This window comes from Schistocerca americana, chromosome 1 (assembly GCF_021461395.2).
Source record: "Schistocerca americana isolate TAMUIC-IGC-003095 chromosome 1, iqSchAmer2.1, whole genome shotgun sequence".
NCBI lineage: Eukaryota > Metazoa > Arthropoda > Insecta > Orthoptera > Acrididae > Schistocerca > Schistocerca americana.
Genome location: NC_060119.1, coordinates 1,130,480,126 through 1,130,487,138, shown reverse-complemented (window position 1 = coordinate 1,130,487,138; position 7,013 = coordinate 1,130,480,126). Strand labels below are relative to the sequence as shown.

The following is a 7,013-nucleotide window of genomic DNA, read 5'->3' as shown; positions in this document are numbered from 1 at the left end:
AGACATTTGATAGTGCCACGAAGCTGTAGGGGTTCGACACACGCTGGGGTCAACCCGTCTCCTATGGCCATGGCGACCGATTTGGCGACGTTGAGACAGCTGCCGGAAGCCACACCGTACGTGGTAATCCATTCTAGTGCTCTGTTGACATCATCGGGATTGCGGAACACAAGAACCAGGTCGTCTGCATATGCTGTACAGCGAAATGTGACGTCACGTAGGGTAAGACCGGTGAGGCGTTGACGGAGACCACAGAGGAGCGGTTCCAGTGCCAGAGCATATAGTATCGTCGACAAGGGGCAGCCTTGACGGACGGAGCGGAAAATCGGGAGGGACTGCGAGAGACGCCCGTTAACGAGCACTTTGGAAGTCGCTCCTCGGAGTAGGCGCATCACGACGGCTGTGAATTGCTGTGGGTACTGCATGTGCTGGAGAACGGACGTTAGGTATGCGTGATCCACTCGATCAAACGCTTGGCTAAAATCTAGTGATGCCAGCGCTCCCGGGACGCGGCGTGCCCTGGCTAGGGCTATTAAGTCACGGTATCGACACAGTGCTGTGTGGATGTTGTTGATAACCCCTAGGGAAGTCTGATCTGGCGAGATGACGTAAGGTAGGGTCGGTCGTAGACGGTTTGCTAATAGTCTGGTGAATATCTTCATGTCGCAGTTGACGAGTGTTAGCGGGCGGTAATCTTGTATTCGAGCCCCACCTTTAGGCTTGTGAACCGGTATAATTATTCCTTCTACGAAGGTCGCAGGGAGCGGCACCGCGGGGGACATAAGCTCCCGACAGATGTCTGTTAACTTGGGAGCCAGTAAATACTGAAAAGTTCTATAAAACTCCACAGGGAGCCCGTCGGGGCCAGGAGACTTATTCGCCGCTCCTTTACCGATGGCGTCGATAACTTCGTCTTCCGTAATGTCGTTCAATAATTCAGTTTGTAAATCCTATGGGACAATGCCGTAAACCAGTTGTGAGACTGCTGTCACCGTCATCGGGTCGGAACATTGAGCAGAATAAAGTCGTGCGTAATGGTCGAAGAAGGCTGCAGCAATATCGCGTTGTGTGCTGTGATGAAGGCCGTCCTCAGTGGTGATGGCATGTATCAGCGCCCGTCTTCGCAGTGTACGTTCTCGGATGACGTGGTACATGGTGGGTCGTTCCGTTGCGAGTCTGTCTTGTGTCCGCGCTCGGACGATCGTCCCTTCGAGGTGTCGGCGCATATGGGCTACGATCTGTGCTTTCGCACGCTGAACTGTCAGCTGTCGTTCCGGTGTGGGTGGCAAGGAGGCGCATTCGCGAAGGACGGTGAAATAAAAATCAAGGGTCTGTCGCCTCCAAGCAGCAGTCTCACGACCATACGTAATAAAGGTTCGCCGTAGGGCCGGCTTGGCGCAGGTTAACCACCAACTAATCGACGTAGGATACGTTGGGAGGCGGCGGACGCACAAACTCCACGTGTCTTCGATGGCGCGTCGACAATCCGGAGAAGCGAGATGAGCAAGGTTTAATTTCCAGGGATGTCGGCTGCGCCACACCCGTTGGCGACGAAGGGTGACGGCACATATATAGGCCTCGTGATCAGAGAAGGCTACTGGCCACACCTCCGCGTCACTCACCGTTGCCGCGAGAGAACGGGAGACGTAAATCCTATCGATGCGACTAGACGAGTGACTCGTGAAACGGGTGTATCCCGGTCTATTTCCTCGGACATGTTCCCATGTATCTACTAGCTGGAGATCGCCGATGAGTGTCCCAAGTTCGGGGCACGGTGAATGGCGTGGCAGCTGATCTTTAGGTGCTTGGGTGCAATTGAAATCGCCCCCTAATATCAAGTCATCGTGCCTGCCCTGAAAAAGCGGTGCTATCCCTTCTGCGAAGAAGAGCGATCGGTCACGACGGCGATTGGTTCCGGAAGGGGCGTACACGTTGATAAACCGGACGCCTTGCACCGTTACGGCCATTCCTCTAGCGTCGGGGAGATATCGGACTTCGTCCGCCTCGAGGCCCTCTCTGAGGAGAATGGCGACTCCACTGTTAGTTGGCGAGGCGTGGGACACATGAGCCGTATAACCATACATACCCGGGAAATCTTCGACGAAGACTTCTTGGAGAAAGACAATGTCAACGTCTGCTGCATTGAGCATGTCTTGGAGCAGCGACAACTTCGTACGTGTCCGAATGGTGTTAATGTTGATGGTCGTTAAGCGATAGGTTTGTAGATCGTCTCCTGCGGTGGGGGCTGCCGTCAGTGTCGCCGTAAAAGGTGGGGCCTGTGATCTGCTGGCCGCGTCCGCGCCGTCATCTGTTGCTACTCGGGAGGGGCCGAGGTGTGGGAGGAGAGACCCCTCTCCTCATCCACCACAGCGGCCGTAGAATCGTCTTCAATGTCATCCGCCCAAGGTCCGCAAGTTAACGGTGGCTGCGGCAGAACACTTGTGGGCTGAGTGACTAAGGGTGAATCCGCAGTTGTTTCCGGTTGTGTACCAACGGCGGGCGCTGTGCTGGCCATCCGTTTGTCCGAGGGAGCGGAAACGGATTTGTCAAAATCAGACAAAGTGACAGGTGAGGGCGATCTCGTGTCATCCATTCTCCTCGTCGTTTCGTCGGCCGTCCGGTCGTCAACTGGAGAAGACGTCCGCTGGAGGCAATCGTCTGAGGGTGTGCGACGTCGCTTTTTATGTTTTCTCGGTGACCTTTGTTTGCGGACGTGGGTTTCTGAGTCCGAAAGAGTTTGTGGTTCCCGTATAGCATCCCCCTCAGGGAGAAAGGCAGAGGTCGGTACAACCCTAGCGTCGAGTTCCATTCTCTCGTCCGAATCTTCTTGTGGAGTCGATGGGCGGCGTTCTTCAACCCCTGCAGACACCGTAATGGTGTTGGTCAATCCAGGACCGGCGACAGGTGCGCATTCTAACGCTTCCTGTCTTCCGGGGGGGTTGTCGTCTGTCATGACGGTCGATCGTGTCACCTCTGCGTAATTGAGGGGGAGGGCCGTGAGCGTAGGAGGTGGTGTCGTGTCATGCAATGGAAGTTGTGTAATCCGACGTTGAATACACGCCGAGCGGACATGACCCTCCTGGCCGCAACCAGAACAAGTACGAGGTTGGCCGTCGTACATTATTATTGCTCGACAGCCACCTATGACTAAGTAGGACGGCACATGTTTCTTTAATGCAATTTTCACTTGTCGGACGCCGTTGAGGACTTGGTACGTCTCGAAGGTGTTCCATTTTTCGGCCACGTGGCTAATTACCGTCCCATAAGGGCGGAAAGCTGAGGTAACGACGTCCGGTGGTACTTCGAAAGGGAGTTCGAAGACTCTTAGTGTGCGTAATCCTAGTCCAGCGTGGTCAACAATAACCTCTCCGATGTGACCATCGGAGTGTTTGAACTTGAGAGTGTTCGCGCATCTGTTCACAACTGCGTGACATAACTCGTCATCGACCATCTTGACGTAAACGACGCTGCTTGTGATGGATAGGTGGATACCGATGATGTGCTGTGTTGGTATTTGAACTTCGTCACGGATAAATCGTTCGACTTCAAAGGCTCGTGGTCGTGCGTAGTCGGGCTGGAAGCTGATCTTGATGGTAGCTTTTCTGTACGAATGAGCCATAGCGACTCAGTGTTAACGGACGCGAGTATTAGCTGCGGCGAGGAAGTAAACAAACTACGCGCGCTCGCGACTCTGCCGACGGGACCGCGACACTGCGGACGGGACGTAAACAAGACGTCCTCGCCGCTCACCGGCCGAAAGCAGACTGCGTACTTAAACCTAACTAACCTAAGGACATCACACACATCCATGCCCGAGGCAGGATTCGAACCTGCGACCGTAGCGGTCACGCGGTTCCAGACTGTAGCGCCTTTAACCGCTTGGCCACACCGGCCGGCAGACGAATAAATATATTTGTAAGCATGCTGCTACCGTTTTTTCGTGTAACTGTGGAGTACTTACGGCCTGACGCGATCAATAGTAATCGGCCACTTTGACCTCCAATAACTCGTGTACTATTCACGTTACATGCCTGTAATTCATACCAATTTAGGTTTACACTAATAGCTTTCTAAAGATACGTCGATCGACAGAATCGGATGAACCGGTTAGATTCTGGAAATTCGTTGCTGGGCGTTACTTGTAAAATTTACAGTCAGATACCAAACTTTAAACTAATAAAGATATTGAAAATCTGATTACACCATCAGAATCGTCGTGCAAATAATGGTAATGTACAAGTTTCTTTTTAAGGTATCATGATTCCTCTGGCTAGTATTAATTTCTAGATGAACTGTGAAATGTCTGCCATTATGGTTTCTCAAAGTCCGCCATCTCTGGCACCCCCGGCATACAAATCTCCTTCATCGACACAAAGCACAGTCCTCGAAACAGCGTCAACATGGAATTCCCAACCACGCGGTCGGCCTGGACCACGCGCTGGGGCTGCCCCTCTTGCTCCGGCTAATGTTCGCCACCACGCGGTTGCTGACGAGCCCCGGCTTGCCGAGCGACCACGCCAACTCCCAACTTAGAATATTTTCAGGGCGCCACAACTCGCCCGTTACCTCACAAGATGCAGAGAAAGAGAAGGAGGAGGAGAGTAAGATGTACATCCAAGCATTGCCGGATTTACTATACAAAATACTGTCAGAGGTGAAAGTCACGTCAAGAGGCAGAAGAAATAGCTTTTGTAAACTGCATTTGAACCCGAAACGTCAGGTGTTATTTGTGCAACTATCGAACGACAGGTAAAGAAACTAAATATGATGTGTAATAAAGGAATTAAAAAAATAATTATAAATAAGAATCGAGAATTGGTAAGGATGAGTGGAAATTTGCAAAGGATGGATAATCATTTACGATGTTCATTGTTCTAATTCTGGTGTGCCTTTATCACCTCAGTCTTTTTAGCTTATCAGATATGCTGTAGTTGCATGTTGGGGAAAGCCTTCTTTTAAAAACAAATACCGTCATTGCATAGACTTTAGATTTGCCACATCTAACTAGACGTAATTGACTTTAGTGTGTGATGTAATATATACATGGTATTGATTACCTAAGCTAATTTAAAAAGGCCTCTAAGTGATAGGAGAATAGTATGATAACATTACTTATGTTAATGAAGAGTACAGAAGTTAAGGAGAGGCTATTCTAGTGATGCATAAAGCTGTATTCTACACGTAATGTGGTGCAAGTACAGCTAATCGTCAAGGATTAAATCGTTCTCAACTAACACAGACAACAAACAAACAAAAAAAAAAAAAAAAAAGGGAGCCGCCTTGACTGTTTGAGGGTGCTATGTACATCGTTTGTAAAAGTCACGACCGATTATTAAAAACGAACAAACATAACATTTCCGTTGAAAACGTTGTTCACGGGACTTTTAACTCAACCAAAAATATGTTGTGTGCGTGTCACTGGAATTACGAAAAATCCTGACGTAAGTCCCGAGGCCGTGTTTGAATGGACTGTATACAGAACGCGACGTGAGTGCGCCTTGTTTGTCGGCAGCCCGCCTCACCTGGACGTATTAATGACAGACCTTAGCCATCGCTCGTCACTTGTCCTCAAAAGAGACGGGAATTTATAATTACAATTATTCTTAATCGAGGGGTGGGGGGGCCGTGACTTAGTATAGTACATTTACCTCAAGTTTCCTGCTGAGTGTATTGGCCCGTTAGCTCAGTTGGTTAGAGCGTCGTGCTAATAACGCGAAGGTCGTGGGTTCGATCCCCCCACGGGCCAACTATTTTCTCTTCCGGCAGATTGCCCACGTAAGGTGCACGCTGTGTGCGGCACGAATGAAACTACGAAAATATCATTATCTCTGCTTAGCAACGTAAACAGAGATCGCAGTTTGGTTCACATTGTGAAATAATTTAAAAATATAGTTGTATTACAGACAGTTACACTTTGAGCGGTGTCCATTATCGTTCATAGCCTTCTGACAAGCAATTACACAGAAGTTTCGTTTATCTGGAACCAGAATATCGGCTTTTCCGGCCGTCCTGAGCGGACGCGCTGTGGCGCTTCTGTTTGGATTTCATGACTCTGCGTAACAGTATTGTGTAAAATTGTGATTGTGGTGATGCAGCATTTTAGTTTCCGTGTATTCGCGAACTGTTAACTGCTGACATGGCAACAATGTTTCCCAGAAAGCTTACCCTAAGATTTGGATTTGACAAAGCAACCCGTAATGTTCAGCCAAGTTCACTAGAAATTCATGACTGGATCGTTGACGTTATTGGCATTACTTCGGATCAGACGCACACTGCTTATTATGACTTGGAGCAATACTACTTTTTTGTGAAGCTGCTTTCCCCGTTGGTGTTGGAACGGATTTTGCAGAAATTTGAAGGAAAAGCTGAATTCCGCCATCGCGATAATTCGGTGAGTACAGTAACTATTTCAAATGCTGATGTTGATTATAAACAAGTCAGAGTATTTAATTTGCCTCCTGAGGTAGAAAACTGCTACTTAAAAGACACATTATCTAAATACGGTGACGTCAGACAAATTCGTAAAGAACGATGGTCAAGCCAGCATAGATTGCAATCCTTTAGTGGCGTTCGTTCTGTCGATATGCATGTCAAACAAAACATTCCATCTCATATTTTGGTTTGTGGCTACAAAGCGCACGTTATATACAATGGACAGACTTTGACTTGTCATATATGTAATGAAAGTGGGAATCTCTGGCAAAACTGTCCAAAAAAGGTGTTTGTATTGCAGAATAATTTACAACAGCGTAAAAGGTTAACACTGGCTGATCTTGTGACTGAAAATCAGATGACGGATGGTGAAGTTTCCAGCATTTCGGGGAATGTAGACGACAGGCCACAAAATACTCTTGAAGCATTTCCACCTTTACTCAGGAAAGACACTGTAGACAATCCGGCTGGAAAAAGTAGTATAGCCACTAACAAGAGACGTCGAACTTGTGACGGCAGTAGCACAGATGAAGAAGATATCAACCTATCGCTGAAAGCTGTAGGTGACATTCAGAAAACAG

General features: G+C 48.8%; 1 non-coding gene across 1 annotated transcript; it reads left to right on the top strand.

Moving 5' to 3' along the window:
* Window positions 1–5,672: 5,672 nt before the first annotated feature.
* Window positions 5,673–5,746, top strand: Trnai-aau. Its single transcript has one exon. It is a non-coding gene; the product is annotated as a tRNA-Ile (tRNA).
* The last annotated feature ends 1,267 nt before the right edge of the window (window positions 5,747–7,013 follow it).